The sequence below is a fragment of the Psammomys obesus genome, unplaced genomic scaffold (assembly GCF_907164565.1).
Source record: "Psammomys obesus unplaced genomic scaffold, mPsaObe1.curated_primary_1811, whole genome shotgun sequence".
Lineage (NCBI taxonomy): Eukaryota > Metazoa > Chordata > Mammalia > Rodentia > Muridae > Psammomys > Psammomys obesus.
The window spans coordinates 32,844,596-32,867,413 of record NW_026585504.1 but is presented as its reverse complement, the minus strand read 5'-3'; positions in this window follow the sequence as shown (position 1 = coordinate 32,867,413).

Sequence of the window (22,818 nt, the reverse complement as noted above, 5' to 3'; positions counted from 1 at the left end):
ATAAATAAATAAATAAATAAATAAATAAATAAATAAATAAATAAATAAATGAATGAATGAATAAATAAATAAATAAATAAATAAATAAATAAAGGGAACATGCTGACAGGTGTTGGCGAAATTTTGCAAGAGGCAAAAAACTGAAAGGATGATCTAGAGTCTGGACAATTTAATGCCAGATTCGAGCCTGCAGCTCAGCCCTGCAGCTGAGCGATTAACTATGGAGAGCCCTGAAGTGCTCATGGGTCCTTTGCTCTCTTGGCTTCCCCAAGCACACCTTCGGGCTCTCCTTCTTTCAGCCTGCCTGTCCATCCAAGGCCGAAAACCTCCTTAACAACTTGCCTGCGCTTATTCACTGTGACTTCCCAAAGGCCCTTTTTAAAGACCTTTTCAAATTCAATTTCTTCCCAGACAGCAATGAGCTCTAGTTTCTGATACCAATCAGAACCTCCTCCTGCTACCGGGGTCTGAGTAGGTGAACACCACATTTCCCACTCTTATCATAATCCGGCAGACGCTGCTTGCCGGCCCCGTGGTTACTTAAGTGGGCATGTGTCCATACATCTCCAGCTAGCAAAAGTCTTGTCTCCTAGCATCATCGAAAGCCAAAGCTAAAGGGGGTCTTAGAGGCTATCATGTCCTGAGGGTGCATGTTGAAGGTACGAAACAGTCCTTGAAGGACAAAGGGCCGCCATGCCTTGTCACAGGAAGGGATTCCCTAAAGAGAGGGTACTTCAAATGTGGTCTCCAGGATCCCAGGACAAGATTCTTTCCGCTACAGTGAGAAGAGGTCCCCCATCCACCCTTACACCGCTTTAACTAGTTTGGGCCAAGAGGGAGCTTAAGTTGGCCATGGATCAGAACCTGAACGGGTCATTGCTAGATTAGAGCCTTGGGTGATTGTGCTAATTTGCACGCTGCGCGGGCCATGGAGAGGCAATATCTCCACTCATTCATTTCTCCCTCGCTTCCTCGGCCTTAAAATTGCTTTCTAATTAACTCAGTGTGGATTATCCCTGTTAGTAAATTTTCTAATGCGTTATTAATTACTCTAAACGTCAACTGCAGCTCATTTTCAGCACATTCAGGAATGCCGCAGCACGTTTGCCGACAGCAGCCACCCGTTTTCTAAACAACTAGCGCCACCATGTGGGCAAAATGGCAGTTTCTTGGAGCAAAGCAGCAAGCCATCAGAAAAAGAAAAAAAACAAAAAAAACAAAAAACAATTACTGAATTTCTGGACTGGTTAAGAAGAAAATGTGTGTGCTGTTTTCTTCTCTCCCTTTGTCTCAACCTCTATTCCCACTACCTACTCCTACCACCACAGCTTGCCACTCCAGGAATCCTCTCACGCCATCCCCATACCTCCTACCAACCAGGAAAGGACACTAAAAGCTTACAAGGTCAAAGGAATTTGCCCAAAAGTTCACACCTAGTTAAAGTCAGTGTTCCACCAAGGTCAAAGGTCCAACATGAAAATCTAGCCTCACTGTCTAATTACTGTTAACTGCCATCCCCCACCCTCCCAAGAATGCCTACTCCTAACTCCCCAAACAAGTAAAGATGTGAGAACTGCATCTTCATTAAAGATTCTGGAGACAGAAAGTGATGGACAGAACACAGATCTCTACTAGACAAAGTTTCTAATCGAGGGGCAGGTAGTCCTGTCCAAACCCAACAGCAGACGGCCATCCCTTTGCCTCCATTCCATTTAGCTGCCAAGCATTTAATAATGCGTTCAAAGGTCATTGCAGGATGGGATTTCTCTAAAGTTCTCCGACCCAGTATTCATGTTTGAGGAGCAACCCTAGCCTAAAATTTGGAAAACAGAAAAGTTCAAAACATTTTAAGTGATGACAAGACAACACAAGTAGGAAACTCCTTTGTTTTGCATAGGAAACTGTAAGTCTACTCAAAGGCAACTTCAGTTATGAGGCTTGAATCCACAACCCTCAGGGCACCTCATGACGCATGCATTAACAGTTTCAAAGATCTGAAAACATGCTGAATGAAGATTTATACTCAACCTTAATGTTTTATGTCACTGTAACAGATAGTTTAAAGGACCATCTGAATTCTGATGATTTTTATTTATGTCCATTTCAGACAAAAAGTAACTGTCATGAATGAAGGATGCAAGCTGAGTTTTGGGTGTAGTTAACATTCACAGTTCTTTGTTCTGCTAACAGTGGGTAACTTTCTCTTCTCTTCAGGCTTCTGTGAGTCTCTCCCAGCGCTCCCATGCACCCTCACTCCGAAGTCAATCACCCACTAGAGTAAACAGTGGAAGTTTAGGGTATTATTTGAATGTCCCCCATGGTTTCATGTGTCTACAGCTAATCCCCGTTGTGGGACATTAAGATGGTGTTTGGAGGTGAGGACTTTGGGGAGCGATCAGGATGAGATGAGGGCCTTAGAGCAAAGATCGATATTGAATACTTAAGGGGAGACCCGATAGAAACAGCCATTGACCCACGTTCTCTGTTGCCTGAGCTGTGACACTCTGTGCCACTTCGTAGCTCTTCAACAAGAATGTTTGCACCTCCAGAACTGTGAGATGAAATAAACTTCTTTCTAGTATTGAATAGCCTGCCTCGGATGTTTTAGTATAGCAAAAAAGTATTACATATATGGTAATAAATTTTAAAAAAATATTCCCAACAATATGACAAAACAATATAAACAGCTTCCAGGCCTCTTGAACATCTTCAGTGGCCTCATATTTATTCATTGACTATCTTTATTATATAGAAACTACATATAAGATATAGAGTGTGAACTCAAGATTAGGTGGTTCCTGGTCCTTGGATACATAATGTTTTCTCTAATAAAGATGTTTCATGAGATGATGAAATAGCTCAGTGGGTAAAGACTCCTGCCAAGCCTCACTACCTGAACTCAATCCCTGAAACCTGCTTGGTAAAAGGAGACATAGACTCCCTCATGTTGTAGCTCTCTTAAAGGGCACATTCATCTTAGTACTCATAGATGCACAGTGAGAGTGGGAATAAATAAATAAAAGCAAATGAAAATAATTATAAAGGGAGCGGGGTTCTGGGGAGATGGCTGTGTTTAAGAGCAGTCACTGTTATCCAGAAGACTGGATTTCAGTTTCCAGATGCTTCACAGCCACCTATAACTCCAGCTCCAGGAGATCTGATGCCCTCTGCTGGCTTTCATGCGTACCTGCGCACATGTGACATATACACTAACATAAACATACACACATGCACATAAATAAAGCATGGCTTACGCTTGTTGACATAAAGGCCTGTGCTGATGCCATGGTGCCCAGTACCTTAAACTATGACTGTATCTGGAAGCAGGTACCCATATAAGTCAGTATTCTCCAAACAGAGGAAGATGGAGCAAGGGAGGATGAAGAATGGGAGTTTGGTTCACAGTGTGCTATCTAACATGAGAACCGGGAAGTCCAGTGGTGTGCATCAGGCTGAGCCTAAAGGACTAAGAACCAAGAGCACCGGTGTTCAAGAGCAGGACATGAAAGTCAGAGCTTGAAGAAAGCAAGTTTTCCCTTCCTCTGCCTTTTTCTTCAACTGTGAACCTAAATGAGTTACGGGGAAGCAGCAGTTAAAAGCACTTGCTGCTTTTTCAGAGAACTGCAGCTCAGTTCCCAGAGTTCACATAGGCTGGCTCACAACCGCCTGTAACTCCATCTCCATGGAATTTCATACTCTCTTCTTGCCTTCCTGGGTACCTGTACACACATGATATACGCACACGCACAAGAGGAAAGACAAATGTTTAGGGGGAAAAAAGGGAGAGGAATAGCATGGGAAATGAGGCAGAAAATCTACACGAGCAAGGGAGTTTTTGTAAAGTTATGTCCCTTAACCATGTCAGGAACTACATACATAAAGTCTCACCAGCATGGCCACCTAAACATGAGCTAAACAAAGACAACAGCAATGGACATGACAGAGTGAAAAGGGGAAGCCAATGGGGTCCAACCCTAACCAAAGAACTACAGTAACTAAGGAATGCTGAGAGCAGGAGAGATAGTCTTTCCTAGGGAAGAGCACACTAGTCGCTTAGCCAATACCAAGCGGTCAATGCGTGCCTTTGGAAGACTTAAAGAAAATAACAATGTGTGTGGTAATGCCTTGGAAGACTTAAACAACTTAACATGCGTTAAGTACTTAGCACAGTGTTAAACAGATCGCCCAGGCATCCTCAGAACACTCTCCTTCCGCAGTCTCCTTCAGTTTCCTCACTGGCAGTTCCACACATCAGTGGGAGCTCCTCATCAGGACCAGATTTTACTTACTCTTCTTCTCTGAACCCTCACATCCAATCAGTCGGCAAATCTTAACCTCCTTAAAATCTTGCAGAAGATTTCACTTCCTTGGTCAAAAGCCCCTATGCTTCATCTCCATCTTGGTTAAACTATCTCCAAAGGCCGAGAGCAGCCGATCATCTCCTTCCTCTTCTCCTCCTCCTGCTGCACTGCAACCACGGCAGCCTCCCTTCAGCTCCTCAGAAGCCCAGACAAGCTGTTACTGCTGTTCACTCACTGAAATACCACATTAGACAGCACTGAGCCAGTCAGCAAGCTCCAGAGGGGGAAAGGAAGATTTCAAATATATATACACATTATGTGTGGACATGATATATATTAGATACTATATATATATATCTAAGATATGATACTAATATATGTATGTATATGTGTTATTACATGTATATGTTAGAGGGAGAGAGGGAAGGAGAAACTCTTCTGTCTAGATTTTGTGTTCCTGAAGAATCTCACTGTCTTACATAGCTAGGCTGTAAAGGCTCACCATGTGACCTTATGATGAAGAGCTATGTGAGAGGAAGTCCAGCCAGACAAGAGAAAAAGGGAAGCAACTAGGGAAAAAAAAATCTGACATGAGGATATTTAAACTCTTGGATTAAATGAACTCCAACCTCAAGGCTTCTAAGTGATGAAAGTCATGAAATTCCATGAACTACTTAAGTGAGGTTGATTTTAGGGTTTGATTTGTTCTGTTGTGTTGATATGGTCTTGTTAAGTAGCCTGGGTTGGCCTACAGTTCACAGTCCTGTCTCAATCGCCCTGGTGCTGGAACAGTGCAGCATGTATGTGCCATTATACTGGGCTGAATTTAGGTTTGTGTCCCTCAAAACCATCCTAAGTCCAAAGAAACAAAGATCTTTTCTTCTATCCTTCCAAGTTTTTCTTAGAAGTTGTGAGTTCCTGGAAAATTACAATAATGTCAAAGGAAAGCTTTCCTTCAGCCCACAGTATGTTTGAACTTTACAGGTTCCTTTACATTAAAGAAGTTCCTGCTTTTGTTGGTTTTTCCCTAAAGAAGAGTAAATATGAGGTTCTCATTTCCCCCTTTTTTTAACTGACATGAATTCATTTTACGTAGTGATGTGTTCCCTAAAGATAATTTGTTCAACTATGTCATGTATTTTGACCACATTTACCATCCCATATATTTCCCTTCCTCCCATCTCCCCACTTACCCTTCCAACTATTTTCTCTCCTTTCCCATCTCCTATTTCATATGGTGTGTGTGTGTGTGTGTGTGTGTGTGTGTGTGTGTGTGTGTGTGTACACATACATATTTGGTTTTGTGTATCTATGCACAATCTAGGAGGAGGTGATCAAAGAGCCAGTCACTGGGTTCATGTGAGAGACTGCCCCTGTCCCCTTACTAGGGTACCCACTTGGATACTGAGCTGCCATGGGCTACATTTGTGCAGGGGTTCTAGGCTATCTCCATGAATGGTCCTTGGTTAGAGTATCAGTCTCAGAAAAGGCCCCTGGGACCAGATTTTTTGGTTCTGTTGCTCTCTTTGTGGAGCTCCTGTCCCCTCCAGGTCTTTCTACCTTCCCCCCTTATTTCATAAAATTCCCTGCCCAAAGTTTGGCTATGAGTCTCAGCATCTGCTTCAATACCCTGCTGGGTAGAATCTTTCAGAGGCCCTCTGTAGTAGGCTCTTGTCCTGTTCGCTGTTTTCTTTCTCTTCTGATGTCTATCTCATTTGCCTTTCTGAATGAAGATTGAGCATCTTACCCAGTTTCTTCCTTCTTGCTTAGCTTCTTTAGGTGTACAGATTTTAGTATGGTTATCCTATATTATGTGTTTAACATCCACTTATTAGTGATTATATACCATGTGTGTCTTTCTGCTTCTGGGATACCTCACTCAGGATGATCTTTTCTAGTTCCCACCAGTTGCCTGCAAATTTCATGATTTCCTTGTTTTTAATTGCTGAGTAGTATTCCATTGTGTAACTGTACCACAATTTCTGTATCCATTCCTCTGTTGAGGGACATCTGGGTTGTTTCCAGGGTCTGGCTATTATGAATAAAGAACATGCTTGAGCAAATGTCCTTGTTGTGTACTTGAGCATATTTTGGATATATGCCTAGGAGTGATGTAGCTGGATCTTGAGGTAGTACTGTTCCTAATTGTCTGAGAAAGCGCCAGATTGATTTCCAAAGTGGTTGTACAAGTTAACATTCCCACCAGCAATGGAGGAGGGTTCCCCTTTCTCCACATCCTCCAGCATGTGTTGTCTCTTGAGTTTTTGATCTTAGCCATTCTGATGGGTGTAAGGTGAAATCTCAGGGTCGTTTTGATTTGCATTTCCCTGATGACTAAGGATGCTGAGCATTTCTTTAAGTGTTTCTCTGCCATTCAATATTCCTCTATAGCTATTCAGAATGGGGTAGGATGGTGTCCCAATGTAGGGATTTTGACTTTGGGTTTTGTTGTTTAGAGTTGTTCTTCTTTTCTTGAGATAGAGTCTAGAGTAGCTTAGGCTAGCCTTGAATCTGCCGTGTAGCTAAGTATGGCCTTGAACTTGTGATCCTCCCAACCCCACTTCCTGGACTGTTAGGATTATAGGTGTGTGCAGCCACAAGCAATTACTGATGGCCTGGAGATCAAACCTAGGCCTTCCTACATGTTCCACAAGCTCTGTATCCACTGAGCTGCATCCCAGGCCTCAGTGTAGTTTAATTTGCCTTTTCATTGTGACTAAAGATACTAAACATTTTTTCATGTTTGCTGGCAATTTGTATTTTGTCTTTTGGGGGTTGGCTGGTTGGTTGGTTTGGTTTGGTTTTTTGTTTTGGGTTTTTGTGAGGAGTTGTTTTTGTTTTGTTTGGGGGATTGTGTTTGTTTGTTTGTTATTCATTTGTTTTCTGAGATAGGGTTTTTCTATGTACTTCTGGCTGTCCCATATTCACTATGTAGACTAAGATAAGCTTGAACTCACAAAGATTAAATACAAGTGCTGAACTTGTACTTCACCATTTGAGAACTATGCTCATATGTTTGTACATTAAGTGACTGAGGTATTTGTTTTCTGGTATCTAGTTTCTTTTATCCTTTACACATTCTAGACAATACTCCTCTACCAAATGTATAACTAATAACTGTAGGCTATCTCTACATAATCAATTGTTCCCTTTGCTGCACAGAAACCTTTCCATTTCATGAATTCCATCTGTGGTTTCTTTTTTATTTTTTTTTATTTTTAAATAATTTTATACATTCACTTGTATCCCAGCTGTAGCCCTCTCCCTCTTTCCCTCCCAAGTCCTCCCCTCCCTCCCTCATCTCCTCCCTGCCCCCTTCCGTGTCCACTGAGAGGGGGTGTCCTCCTCTCCTTCCCTCTGGCCCTAGCTTATCAGGTATCTTCAGGATGGTTACAATGTCCTTATCTGTGGCCTAGTAAGGCTGCTCCTCCCTCAGGGGGGAGGGGAAGCTCATGAGTTCATGTCAAAAACAATTCCTGTCCCCCTTACTAGGGAACCCACTTGGATACTGAGCTACCATGGGCTATGTCTGAGCAGGGGTTGTAGGTTATATCTGTACATGGTCCTTGGTTGGATAAACAGTCTCATAGAAGACCCCTGTGCTCAAATATATTTGGACCTTGTGGGGCTCCCTGTCCCCTCTAGGATATACTAATTTCTCCTTCCTTCATATGATTCCCTACACTCTGCCGAAGGTTTGGTTATGGGTAACACTGCTAGGTAGAGTCTTTCAGGGGCCTTCTGCGGTAGGCTCCTGTCCTGTTACTTGTTTTCTCCTATTTCCAATGTCCATCCCCTTTGTCTTTCTAGATGAGGACTAATCATCTTACCCCTGGACCTCTTTCTTGTTTATCTTCTTTAGGTGTTCATATTTTAGTATGTTTGTCCTATCTTATAGGTCTATATAAGTGAGGATATAGCATGTGTGTCTTTCTGCTTTGGGGATACCTCACTCAGGATGATTTTTTTCTTGATCCCACCACTTGCCTGCAAAATTCATGATTTCCTTGTTTTTATTGCTGAGTAGTATTTCATTGTGTAAATGTACCACAATTTCTGTATCCATTCCTCCCTTGATGGACATCTGGGTTGTTTCCAGGTTCTGACTAATACAAATAAAGCTGCTACAAACATGTTTAAGCAAATGTCCTTGTTGTGTACTTGAACATGTTTTGGATATATGCCTAGGAGCGGTATAGCTGGATCTTCAGGTAGCACTATTCCTAATTGTCTGAGAAAGCGCCAGATTGATTTCCATAGTGGTTGTACCAGTTGACATTCCCACCAGCAATGGAGGAGTGTTCCCCTTTCTCCACATACTCTCCAGCATGCATTATCTCTTGAGTTTTTGATCTTAGCCATTCTGATGGGTGTAAGGTGAAATCTCAGGGTCATTTTGATTTGCATCTCCCTGATGGCTAGGGATGTTGAACATCTCCTTATGTGTTTCTCTGCCATTCTATATTCTTCTACAGAGAATTCTCTGTTTAGCTCTATACCCAATTTTTTAATTGGGTTACTTGAATTATTGCCTTTTAACTTCTTTAGTTCTTTATATATTCCAGATATCAGCCCTTTGTCAGATGTTGGGTTGGTGAAGATCCTTTCCCAATCTGTAGGCTGTCGATTTGTTCTAATGACAATGTCTTTTGCTTTACAGAAGCTTTTCAGTTTCATGAGGTCCCATTTATTGATTGTTGCTCTTAGGGCCTGTGCTGATGGTGTTCTGTTCAGGAAGTTGTCTCCTATGCCAATGAGTTCTGGGGTCTTCCCCACTTTTTCTTCTAACCAATTTAGAATGTCTGGTTTTATATTGAGGCCTTTGATCCACTTGGACTTTAGTTTTGTGCAGGGTGATATATAGGGATCTATTTTCATGTTTCTGCATGTAGACATCCAGTTGGACCAGCACCATTTGTTGAAGATGCTGTCTTTTTTCCATTGAATGGTTTTGGCTTCTTTGTCAAAAATCAAGTATTCGTAGGTGTGTGTGTTTATTTCTGGGTCTTCTATTCAGTTCCATTGATCCACCTTTCTGTTTCTATGCCAGTACCAAGCAGTTTTTATTGTTATTGCTCTGTAGTACAACTTGAGATTAGAGATGGAGATACCTCCAGAGGATGTACAGAATTGTTTTGGCAATTTTGGGTTGTTGTTGTTGTTTGTTTGTTTGTTTGTTTCTTCATATGAAGTTGAGAATTGTTCTTTCAAGGTCTGTAAAGAATTGTGTTGTTATTTTGATGGGAATTGCATTGAATCTGTAGAGTGCTTTTGGCAGGATGGCCATTTTCACTATGTTAATCCTACCGATCCATGAGCAAGGGAGATTTTTCCATCTTCTGATGTCTTCTTCGATTTCTTTCTTCAGAGACTTGAAGATTTTTTTCAAACAAGTCTTTCACCTGCTTGGTTAGAGTCACCCCAAGGTATTTCATATTATTAGTGGCTATTGTGAAGGGTGTTGTTTTTCTGTTTTCTTTCTCGGCCCTTTTTTCTTGGGTATACAGGAGGGCTTCTGATTTTTTTGAGTTAATTTTGTATCCAGCCACTTTGCTGAAGGTGTTTATGAGCTGAAGGAGTTCTCTGGTTGAGTTTTTTGGGTCACTTAGGTATACTATCATATCATCTTCGAATAGTGAAACTTTGACTTCTTCCTTTCCAATTTGTATTCCCTTGATCTCCCTTACTTGTCTTATTGCTCTAGCTAGGACTTCAAGTACTATGTTGAAGAGATATGGGGACAATGGGCAGCCTTGCCTTGTCCCTGATTTCAGTGGGATTGATTTAAGTTTCTCTCCGTTGAGTTTGATGTTGGCTATCGGTTTGCTGTATATTGCCATTACTATGTTTAGGTACGTTGTTTCCCTGATCTCTCCAAGACTTTAAACATGAATGGGTGAAACCTTTCCATTTCATGAATTCCATCTGTGGGTTCTTGATACTGTTTTCTGTTGTCCTTTTCTGAACATCTATTTTGGTGTCCTTTTCTGAGAGTTCTGCCTTAATCTTGGAGTGTTTGCCTTGGGTTTTCCTTTTAATACTTTCAGAGTTTCAAGTCTTACATTCAGATCTTTGATCCACTTTCACTTTGTTTTTGCGCATGACAAGACATGGAGTTCAATCTCACTTTTTTTTTTTTACATGTGACTCTCCAGTTTTCCCAGCTATCTTTTCATAAATATATTTTTAGTATCTTTCTCAAAACTCATGGCTACAGCTGTATGAGTCCAATAATAAGTCTTATAGTTCATGTCTGGTTTTGCGCCATTACCAGGCTGGTTTTCTTAACTGTGTCTACAGTATAACTTGAAGTCAAATACAGTGATACCTCCAGCGTTGCTCAGCATCACCCAGCTCGGGACTTCCTTGGCTATCGGGCTCTTCCACCCCTTCATATGATTCTCATTTCCAGGCCTAATGAATTCCATTAGAATTTTCATGGGGGTTACATTGGATCACTAGACTTCTTCGGGTAATGTAGTCATTTTCACTACATCTGACACTCTATGAGTTCAAAAGGTATTTACATTTTCTAGTGTCTCTCTTCATAGAGATCTTGAAGTTTCATTATGTTTGTTCCTAATATTTTTTAATTATTGTGAATGGAGTGTTTCCTTGATTTCAGTCTCAAGGTATTTATTTTGGTATATTAGAAAGCTACTGATTTGGGTGTGTTGGTTTTGTGTCCTGCTGCTTTTCTAAAGGTGTTTATGAGCTCTAAGAGTTTTGTGGTGGAGTCTTTAGAGCCTTTATGTACAGGCTCAAGTTATCTCATCTACAAATATGGATGATTAACTTCTTCCTTTGCTATTTTTATCCCCTTTCTTGGCACTGTTCACCTCTATTCTAGGAAGCTAGTGAATCTTATTCCAGTCCACAGTTCATATATTTCCACCATCTGGAATGTTGTGTAGCTCTGACTCAGAGATTTTCCCCTGTGGTCAAAAGTAATCAACATACCAGGACTCAGAGACTAACCTGAAATTTGCCATGTCTCCAGAGTAGGCCATGCACAGAGGAACCTTGTCCTCCAAAATTGTCTAGCTACTAACTAGAGGTCTTTTTCAAATAACTTCTTGGATGAAATGATGAGAAGATTTTCCCGGAAGTCCTGTGGTAAGTGGACCCCAAGAAACCTGTCAGGGTGTATCTGCTCAGTGACACACTCAGTGTTGGTTGTGATTTTAACGTCTCCAATTCATTTTCATTTTTTCTTTGGACACCTGCCAGCATGCTCAGCTGGTCATCCTCTTCCAACCTCCATCCTGATACTCTCTCTCTCTGTCTGTCTCTCTGTCCTCTCTGTGTGTCTCTGTGTCCTGTGTCTCTGTTGTGTGTGTGTCTTTCTCTCTGACTCTGTCTCTATCTCTCTCTCCCTCTTCCTTCTGTTATCTTTGAACCAATATTCATCTCTCCAGCTTCCCAACTGTGAATTCAATATGACAAGCTGCCTCACACTTCAGCTGCCATGACATTCCTGCCATGATCAACTGTATCCCTTAAAACTGGGAACCATAATAAACCACTCTTTCCTTGTTTGGGGTTTTTTTATGTCAGATATTTTGCCGCTACAGTAAGAAAAGTGACAACTAATACAGTGACAATTAGTGGTTGTATAGCCTGCTTCATTTTCATAAGTTCTTCAATTGTACCATCTCTGTTAATGTTTTATTCAAACGCAAACTTTGAGAGCCTGCTCATAATATGAAGGGTTCTCACACCTTTCCCCTGTGATTCTATATATGCAACCTAACGACCGTAGAAACAAAGTGACACATGATTGTTGGTCAAAGACATGAGCTAAAGATCCAACGTGAGAAAAAAACATACACACAGAAAGAGGAATAGTCAGGTGATAGCAAAAATATAAGAATAGCTCACTTTCAAAGTGCTTTCTAACACTGGGTTTCATTAGAATGTGTTCATGCCTTTATACCCTTGTGCCATGCTTGTGTTAGCTTCCCTGCCGCCCTATTCCATCCCTCCTCCCCACCTCCCTGCTCTTCCCTACAAAGAGTCTCCTTTCTGCCTTCACGTCGTATATGCACATATGTACATATGCAGGCAGTTAAATCTGGATTCTGCATATGAGAGAAAGCTTGTGATATTTTGTTCCTCCCCATCCCCATCTCTTCTTTCCCCTCTCCCTTCCTTCAGCCCCTCTGAACTTCACATGTGTACCACGGCTTGTTTCTTGAAGCAGGATCCCGCTTTGTAACCAAGACCGACATCGAACTATTTATGAACCCAACCCAGCTCGCCTCTTTTCTCGTAATCCTCTTTTTTACATCCATGTCCTCTCATGCTTTCATTTTAAATATACATTCCATATATGAAAGAAACTGTGTAAGGATCTATCTTTAAGTACAGACACCTTGGCGGCTAGAGCTTTAACCTCTGAGAAGACCTAGAACTCTCATACCTACTCATTTACATCAAAACTCTTCAGGAAATCCCAGCGCCTGGGCTGAGACAAGAGGACACTGAGCAAGGTGGGCTCCTTAGGTAGTTCGATGTCGGTCTGGGTTACAAAGCAAGATCCTGTTTCAAGAAAGCGTGTTGGATGTGTATTGGGAGAGAAAGTACATGTGAAGTTCAGAGAAAAATTTTATGGAGTGGATGGTCTCTGTCACTTTCGTGAAGGTCCAGGGCATCAAATTAAAGTCCCCAGGCTTATTCCGCAAGGACCCTTCCTCACTGTGTCATCCGGCCCACCTCAACAGGAATGTCTAAGATAGTCTACTGGTTCATAAAAAATGAAGAAGAAATTCATTTGTCCAAAACTGAGCTCTATAAATGCTTTGCTTGGGAATTTTTTATACAGTCAGCCTCCAGTTCCATGGAGTCTCTACCTGAGTATTCAAACAACCATGGAACATACATATATGTTTCTTGTCATTTTCCCCTAAACAATACTATAGAACAACTATTCACACAACACATTGTATAAGAGAATTGAGTGTTCCAGCTATGGTATTCATGTAGACCATGAATTAATCTACACATATATGAAGAATTACAGTATGAAACTTTTCTCACTTCTCTACTATACTGAAGGTATAAATACTTGTAACATTAATTAATTAATTAATTAATTAATTAATTAATTAATTAATTAATTAATGTAAAGGTTAAAATATGACACACAAGATTCCCAAGTTCAACAACAATGACATCAAGCATCATTTTCTTCATACAGCCTTGATGGTTCACATGCTCTTTTGATGTAAAAAAGAAAAAAATCTTGGTTTTTGGTACCTTTCAAAATCACAGAAGCCACACTCCCAATTCCCATCACATTCCTCTTCCCATTGAACTCCTGGGGACCACCAATAGGTAGATACAGCAAAGATGTTCTCAATGCACAGGCCATTATCAAGCTCCATGTGCTGGGCAGCCTCTCCTAATAAGGAAAACTCAACATTTTCTGGGCAGCCTCTTCCTCTATCCTGGGCATCCTGGCTACAGTGGATGTCATTTGTCAACTATCCCAATTCTCTGAACAGTCCATTTACAGCATAGAAACAAATGGGGGGAGAGTGAACCAGTTTATCCGTATTTTTCTAGGCGCTGCCTTCCCAGTTCTCCTTATTCAAATACCATCTGCAGTGTTATCTAACATCTATACTTAAAGTGATTCATGTTTTTAAGTGGAATTCACTTGCTTGGTTATTAGAATTAATTATTTCAATAATATCAAATGGCAGTACAGCAGAATAGAATAGAATAGAACACAACACAACACAACAGAATAGAGATTCTCTGTTAAAAAGGGAAGGTAGTGAGTCTAGACAAAAGTCTGCTAGCACCACCCTTACCTTCTTCCATCTTAATCAAAAGGATTGAATGAACATTGGCAACACAAGTCACTGTTAACATTCGCCCACTACTAAATTTCACTCACCTGCTGTCACCTGTGACACAATGTGTCACTGTGCTCTACCACAGGATGTTGTGAAACACAGAAGAATATGATGCCTGAGAACCCTTTCTGTCTTTGGCGATCCAGCCCACAGTTCAAGAGAATGGCCAGTAGGTGGCAGGATGGAAACACATGAGGTACAGCAAGGCTTTTCCTGATCTATTAATAGCTCCATTGTTTACAGCTCTGCAGCTGCTGTTTATAACTGCTGCAAATTCGGTGGCTCTTCCTCCTCACCTGTTATTTGTCTACATATGCCTCTATGTCCCCAAGGAGAACAAGAGAAAAGTATACTACGTCACATGGGACCAGAACTAAGTAAGGAACTTTAAGTATTTATGTCTGTGGGAAAAGGCCGCATTCTTCTCTCACTCCTTAGTAGTTTGAACTTACATCTAAAACTGGGCAACTAAAAGAATCAAGGTCCCTACCTAGGATTCAATTCCAGGATTTAACCAATCAACCACTTAGAATTTTAAAACACCAGCACTGAGTTAGGCAGAGATTACAAAGCACAAGAACGTGCTGCTTGCAAACTTACAGGTTAACTGAACAGATGGCATGAAAACTGTGGCTATCAATGAAGACACAAATGCTAGAGGCATGAGAGGAGCCTTAAGAAATTCAAACTTTCAGGGAAGATTAATAAATGATCACATGAGTCCTCTTTCCAAATATCCCATTGCAACGCCTATAAAAACGTCCAACAGTGAGGAGATTTTTACTTTAACAGAAGTTAGGAATAAAACCTAGACACATGCCAGAAGCTCCAGACTTTGCTGCATGTTAGCAGAATGATGATGGGTGGACACAGTATGTTTTTGGCCGCCTAAGGCTGCCAAAACTAAGCCAGACTGTGGATGGAATAACAAACATTTTCTTCTGACACTATAGAAGGGGTTGGCAGGTTTGCTATGTGAGGTCCCTCTCTTGGCTTGAAGGCATTGTTATGCATCTTGTCTTATTGTTATATCATTTGCATCACTCCATTTTGCATCTCATAAAGATGCAGACCTCATCAGATGAGGGTTTCACCTTTACCATCTCCTTATTTACTTCCCAAAGGCCCTGTCTCCGAGACAGTCACACTGGAGTACACAGCTTAGTCCACAATACAGCTCAAATCTACTCTTCAGTTTCTCCAGAGAAAACAGTTTAGAAGGAGGACAGGAAAGGAAAAAAAATAAAGGGGGGTAAAGCATCCTGATGACAGCACTGAGGCCAACCAGCCGCAGTCCAGTTCCAAAGACAACATCCAACTTAATGACAGAAAGAGAGGTGACCCTGATAAACAGAGTCACCTGAAGGAAAAGCAATTTGAAGAATGAAGCTGAATTAGTGGGTTCAAGGATGGAAATCACATGACCATTCCTAGAGATGTGGGAAAGGAGTTCCCAGCTGGAAACGCACATCTCTAGTTCTGACTGCAAGTATCTCCTGCTTGTCAGTTTCTAGTATTCACCCCTTACAAACCTGCTTCCCTACTACAAAAACCAAAAACTGCCAATGACCTCTCCCACAAGGAAGCCCTTAAGAGACATGCCAACACTGCCCTCAGCACTGAGAGCATTATAAACCCAACATCATTTGTCCCCTTCAGAGTCTTCTTTAAAGACAGCAGAATCTGCAGCCACTGTTGCTCAGAACAGGAAAGTTCCTTTGTTATACGGAAATTACACTTCTGTGCTGTTCACTAAAGCAATATTCAGAAAGCAAGCCATTCTATTCCAGAAAGAATTAGAGCGAAAGTGACTATTTGGGGTGGATAAAATGTTGAAAGTTCGATTTAGAACTAAAGGTTTTGTTCTGGTATTAATGGCAACTCCTTGTGAGAAGAGAGTCATAGGCAGGCCTCATGGGTACATGGAACGAGCATTCTACTGTGACTAAAAACTGAAAAATATGAGTGTTAAGAGCACACACACCTGCACAAAGACTTCCACTTCCTCTGGAAGCATGCATTTGCAATTTGCCTAATTTTACCACTACAATAAACATTCTAGCATGTTCCAAATCTATAAAAGATTATAGATTATAATCTATATTAGAGAGTATATACTGACTCCCCACACACACGCTAAGCATTTTTATTCAGTTGTCTTGAACAAAATACACACTATCTATAAAAAAAATAATAATGCTATAAATCAGAACTAGTTTCCATGTCTGCCCCAACCAAAGACTTCTGGGTTCATATAGTATCTGAAATGTTTGCAATGAAAATATATAATTACTGGAAACAATACTATTGAAGGGGGCAGGGAGGCACATTATTTCAACCGTGTTTTGGGTAATTCATGGAAATGGATTCTAACTTTGCCTTTTGGGACAAATTATAAACCCTAATCAGGAGCACTGGTAAGCTCTCTTTCTACTCCAGACATGTCCTGCTGCCTTGTACAGACAGTCTCTGCCTTCACCGCTTCAAAGGCAGCACAATGGGCAGCCACTGGAAACCCACACAGAGCAGATTCCGGGGGCTGGGAGAGAGATGGCTCACTGTGTAAGTGTACCTGCTATGCAAGCATGAGGATCTGAGTTCAAATACGCAGCACCCATGCAAACACATGCATATCTGTGTGTCCATGTTTAAAGTTTATTCTAAGGATCCCAGTGCTCTGAAGACACAACAATATTAGATCAGTGAGTCACAAGCTACCTGAGAGCCTTGGGCTGACTTCGATTTTAGTTTCGTTTATTCCGTGTACAGGGCTGGAAAGAAGCACAGTGAAGCAGGATGCAGCCATGGCTGCATCAAACAGTCAGGCGCAAGACTTACACAGACCGGTCAGGAAAGAAAGTTTACGTCTTACTCAACTCAGCAATGCATGAAGGAACCTATGAGTTGCTAGAACTAACTCAAAGGAGAATCAAAGAATGGAGATTTTTGTATAGGCAATCAGAGAAATAAAGAAAAGAAAGGCCTGCTTAATAGACACAGGCCTAGTTAATATTCTCTACAGGGTATCTGCTTAAGTTTGTTCCCCATCCAATTGCCTGGGTTGGTTAATACCTAGCTTCAATGTCTGCTTTTTTTTTTTTTTTTTTAGAAAATATCACTAATAGAAAAGTCACACATTTTCTAATATAAAATACTAAATAGTTATAAGTAAGTGTGTCAAAAAATGATATTACTTATTTCCAGTTTTGGTTGAATTATCTTAACGTTAGTAATTAAAAAAAAAAAGTCCAAAAGAGACTGTACCTTAAGTTTTAAGTATTTTTCACCTTAGCGAATATGACTCCTGGTTCTGTCAATTCAAAACCTGGTTTTATCCCCACTGTGTGCCAGAACACTAACTCAGCTCATGGGAAGCAAATATACAGATCAGACAAAAGCCATTCATTCACACCACACCCATAACTCACAGGAAGAGCAGATGCTCACGTCCTCCAGCAGTTTCGTACTTTTCCTCAAGGAAAGCGGTTAATTGGATCAATTTATCATCTTAATGTGGCTGGATCCGTTGGAATGAAACTAGGGGGAAAGGCTGGCTCTGACATAATGGAGATGTGCTTGCTCGCCCACTCTCCCAAAAAGAGAGTCAGAGACAGAGTCAGAGACACAGAGAGAGAGAGAGAGACAGTGACAGACAGAGACAGAGAGACAAATGAAGGAGAGAGGAAGGGGGATGAAGGAAAGAAAACAGAAAAGAGAAAACACAACAAACAAGCAAACAAACAAACCTCATCGGCAATTCTTTCCTTGATTTTAAAGCCTGCTTTACAAGCTGTACACTGGGATCTGGGGAAGAGATTCCTTACACCTCACAGGAGCAAGGTTTGCCATTGCCCTGGCCAGTTTGGGGAGTTTGTCCTTGAAGATGTGAAGCTGCTGTGGTTTGAGTGCCATTTGTCCTCTCGAATTCATGCTGAGCTTCATCCCCACTGTGGGGCACCAGGAAATAGAGGGTTAATTCAACTATGATGTTATAAAGACAGTCATCTGGGTGGAGCTCCCGTGCCATTACAGGAACTCGATTAACTAGAATACCCAGACAGGCACACCGAAATCCTGTCTTTTGCCATGTGCTACCATTTGCTACCTTTGGACTCTGCCAGGAAGGCAAGCGTCACCGAAAGTGAGGGTTCAAGAGGCCTATTTCCTTGCTAACGTTACCAAGCCTTAAGTGCTTTTGCTCCAGTAATAAGACACAAACACGGAGGGTAATTTAAAACTAAACTTATGTCTGCTAGTACAGCAGGCTCTGCCCTCACCCACGACAGCTGCCTGAGCCAGCTGAGCAACTGAGTAACAGAGACAGTTACTTCTGTCTTCGGTATCCTTGGGAGCCCCCCTCTACATGTCTGCGCCTCCTACCTTCCCTTTGTCTTCCTGCCCTCATCATTCTATGATCGCTTTTCCCATCCTCTGCTCGGAGAAGTTTGTCTCACTTTAATAACTATGGAGAAGGATGTGGGGGAGACAGGGGAATGACAGGAACTACCCCGTATCTTACTGTATGGGGAATGCTCATCCAATGTCCAAAGCCAGTTTTGAGGAATGCTACGTTGTGTGCTCTTTTGGTTTTACAGACCCACCATTAACAATGGGGAAACCCACCAATCAGTCATTACTTTTCATTCAATCACTGAGGACATCAGGCTGCCTCCAAAATGACTGCCATTGAAAACAGACGGGGAGATTTTGACCACTATTGCCTCCTTCTTCCAACAGAACATGCATGAATTTCTTTGCCTTTTTTCTAGGCTCTGGTGTGGTTAAATCTCCCTCTTGCTGGTTCGTTCTTTCTTGCTGTATAATTGCATCAAATGCTACCCTGTGTCCTTTCTTCTTTCCCTGTTGACTTGGGTAAGAGTCTGACTCTGACAAGCTTTCCTCCACGCTGCATGCACCCAGTCGCATCTTTTCTCTAAGTACTTGCCTCGACTACCTGGGCCACTCTGCTTACAGTGGCTTTGCATGGGGAAAATGTGCAGAATTTTAGTTCCGCTCTTTCCTTCTTGAAGAAACTATTTTTGACTTGGTAGTCTTAAATACATTTTCACAGGGGGCTGGCGGGATAGGTAAGTGGGTAAAGAGCTTGACTTGCAAGCATGAGGATCCAAACATCCATGACGGAGCTGGGGATGATGGACACGTGGCACGTGCCTGTAATCCTACCACTCCGGGCACAGAAACATGAGAATCCCAGGGCCCCTCTGGCCAGCCAGCCTAGGTCAGTCAGTGAAATTCAGATATAGTAAGAATCTCTGTCTCAGAAAATAAGGTGAACTGTCTGGCTGGAGAAAGGCCTGGCTCAAGCAGGTAAGAATACTGGCTGTTCTTCCAGGGGACCCAACTTGAAGTGACCAGGGAAGCCCCACCCAGGGCATCAGATGCCCTCTTCTGATTTCTGTGGGTATGTGCACTCATGTAGCATATATTCACAAAAACTCACACATATACACATAAATAAAATAAAAATAAGTATTAAAAACTAAGGTGGAGAGCAATTGAGAAAGACACCCAGCATTGACCTCTGATATGCATATAAGCGTATGCACGGACGGACACACACACACACACACACACACACACACACACACACACACACTCTCAGGGTTTCTGACTCCTGAGAGTTCATAGGCGTTACTACTATTGAAGTTATCTCATTTGTTCAGTCTGTCTGTCTCTCCACGAACACTGACAGGTAAGTCTTACGGAGCACAGACCTGGTTTATTTATCTCCTGGGCTGTAAGGAATGCCAACACCTCCCATTTGCTACCTGCTACTGCATAAGTTATCAAAAATTTAGAAGCTTAAGCGAATACCTATCTCACAGCTTCTGTAGGTCAAGAAGTGTGCTTCCAAGATGGTGTGCTCACAGGGCCTGGGCAATGCTGTGGCTGCTCAGGAAGGTTATGCTTGGCATCACATGAGCCTTTACCTGAGCACTGCTCTGGTGTCCTCAAGACAAGGCAAGAGCTCCCCTCACAGTGAGCAACTGTGAGAACAGAACATCTTCTGCACCTAGCCTTGAAGGACACATCTGTCATTTCCACCATGTGTGACTAGCTACACAAGTCAGCCTCATTCATTCAGGAAGCGGGTTTCTCAGGGGTGTAACTGTCATCTCCGGGGATGCCACACACAGGTAATCGTTATTTAATAAATAGATTTGTCGGGTCCCAAAGAAACCTGAGACAAGTCTCACTCAGTGCCTGTGGCTCCTCCCAGCACTTCTCATCCTGATTCCTACCCTGAACCTGTCCAGCCCAGGGACAGAGCTCTGTTTCCCTCAGCTTCTGATTCGCATATAATCCTGCCATAATGGCCATGCGCTCTCTTGGCCCTTTGGTTCTCAGTTTCTCTCATGGTCTGCTTGCTCTCTCTTCTCTCTTACTCCCCTCACCCCCACCTCTCATGGCCAAGTTCAATCTGGACCTTTGACTGTACTCTCCCTCATATCTACAATAAAACCCTTCTCCTCAACCATGCCTAGGAGAGGTCATGTCCTCATTTTCATTCAGTATTAAACTAATTGTGTCTAATTTTATAATTTAACTCTTCAAGAGGCATCTTATTTTCAAGTGTCTGGGAAGTATTCTCTCACTCTCTCAACCCTATTACCTGGATAGAGTATCCTATTTTATTCATAAAACAATTTTTATCATATTTGTGTGTGTGTGTGTGTGTGTGAGAGAGAGAGAGAGAGAGAGAGAGAGAGAATGAGAGAGAGAGAGATCATAGGACAACTTGTGGGAGTCTTTTCTCCCACTATGTGGGCCTGAAAATTGAACTCAGGTCACCAGGCCTGATGGCAAATACCTTTGTCCACTAAACCACCTCATCAGCCTCTCTTCATTTTATTTTTTAAAAAGAATACAAAAAAGGAACAGTCTATGTGCATTATGGTGACTATACTTTTTTACATATTCAGTTTGTGTATAGGACAATTGAGAGGGATGTTTTCCACTTGCAACATCTTAGAGATCCTGGGTGTTGGGATTTCCACCTACATCAGGACCCTGCTGGTCAGCACATCTGGCTCCTCTGTCTGGACAGGACTTCCCAGAGCAGCTTCACTGTGGTCTCATCTGAAAGCACTTCAGCTATGGGAAGAAAACAAGGGTGATTTCATTCCAGTGTCGCAGATGAGGACACCTGATGGGGATCCAGTTTTTCTGAGGAGTGGAACCAGAAGTGCAACCTTGGTGTTCTGATTGCTCTTATCAGAAGAGAGACTAAGGAGGCAATGTATCTTAAAAAAAAAAAAAAAAAGGGTGGAATACATTTCCAAAAGCAAGTACACCATCTCAGTGGCTTAAAACAAAAGAACTTGGTTCCTGCTCATGTAATCCAAAGTAGGGGCTGACTTTTCAAGGTGATTGCCTCCACACAAGGCAAGAACTTGCCCTCAGAAAGCTTCTTCAATGGCTTCCAGGGTTGAGATGCTTACTCTTGCCTGTCAGTTTGGTTGAGAAATATTTAGGAGGCTGATAAAGAAGCCATTAGTTAGAATAAACAAACTACTCAATAAACTACAGGTTGGGGAGTGCTCTGGAAGGTGGGGTGCACCTGTGTGTGCCATTCTGTGCTTGTGTGATTGAGAGGACAATTTTTGGCAATTGGTTCTCTTCCACAATGTAGGTTCTGGAGGTCCAACTCATATCGTCAGGGTCAGAGGCATGCTGCTTTGCACACTGAGACAGCTCACTGGCCCTTTCCCCATCTCTTGATTTTGTATAATGACCTTTTCCCATACCTCAAGAGTTTGTTTTTATACAAGTGGAGAGGACAACTAATGAAGAATACAAAGAGTGTGGCAATTCAGCTGGCTTACTTTTACTTCTTAAACTGGGTTTTGAGTACACAGAAGCTTGTGGGTAATGTTTTTTATGCTTTTCAGGTCTTAAATATTGCAAGGAGGTGGCTCAGAGGTTAAGAACACTGGCTTTTCTCCCAAAGGTCCTAAGTTCAATTCCCAGCAACCACATGGTGGCTCACAACCATCCATACTGAGACCTGGTGCGCAGGCAACACATGCAGGCAGAATGCTATATAAATAATAAGTAAATCTTTAAAAAAAATATTGCAAGGCAGTTTCTTAAAAGGGGGACTGTTTCTGAGTAGTGCTGTCTGTCTTTCTGTTTCTTGGTTACCTCACTCAGGATGATCTTTTCTAGTTTCGTCCATATGCCTGAAAATTTCATGATTTCCTTGTTTTTAATAGCTGAATAGTATTCTACTGTGTAGATATATCACATTTTCTTTATTCATTCTTTAGTTGAGGGACATTTGGGTTGTTTCCAGTTTCTATCTATTATAAATAAAGCTGCTATGAACATAGTTGAGCAAACGTCCTTATTGAATGGGTGGGCATCTTTTGGGTATATACCCAGGTGTGGTATAGCTGGATCTTGAGGTAGCACTATTCCCAACTTTCTGAGAAAGCACCAGATTGATTTCCAAAGTTGTACAAGTTTGCACTCCCACCAGCAATGGAGGAGGGTTCCCATTTCTTCACATCCTCTCCAGCATGTGCTGTTGCTTGAGTTTTTTACTTTAGCCATTCTGATTGGTGTAAGATGGAATCTCAGAGTTGTTTTGCTCTGCATTTCCCTGATGACTAAGGATGTTGAGCATTTCT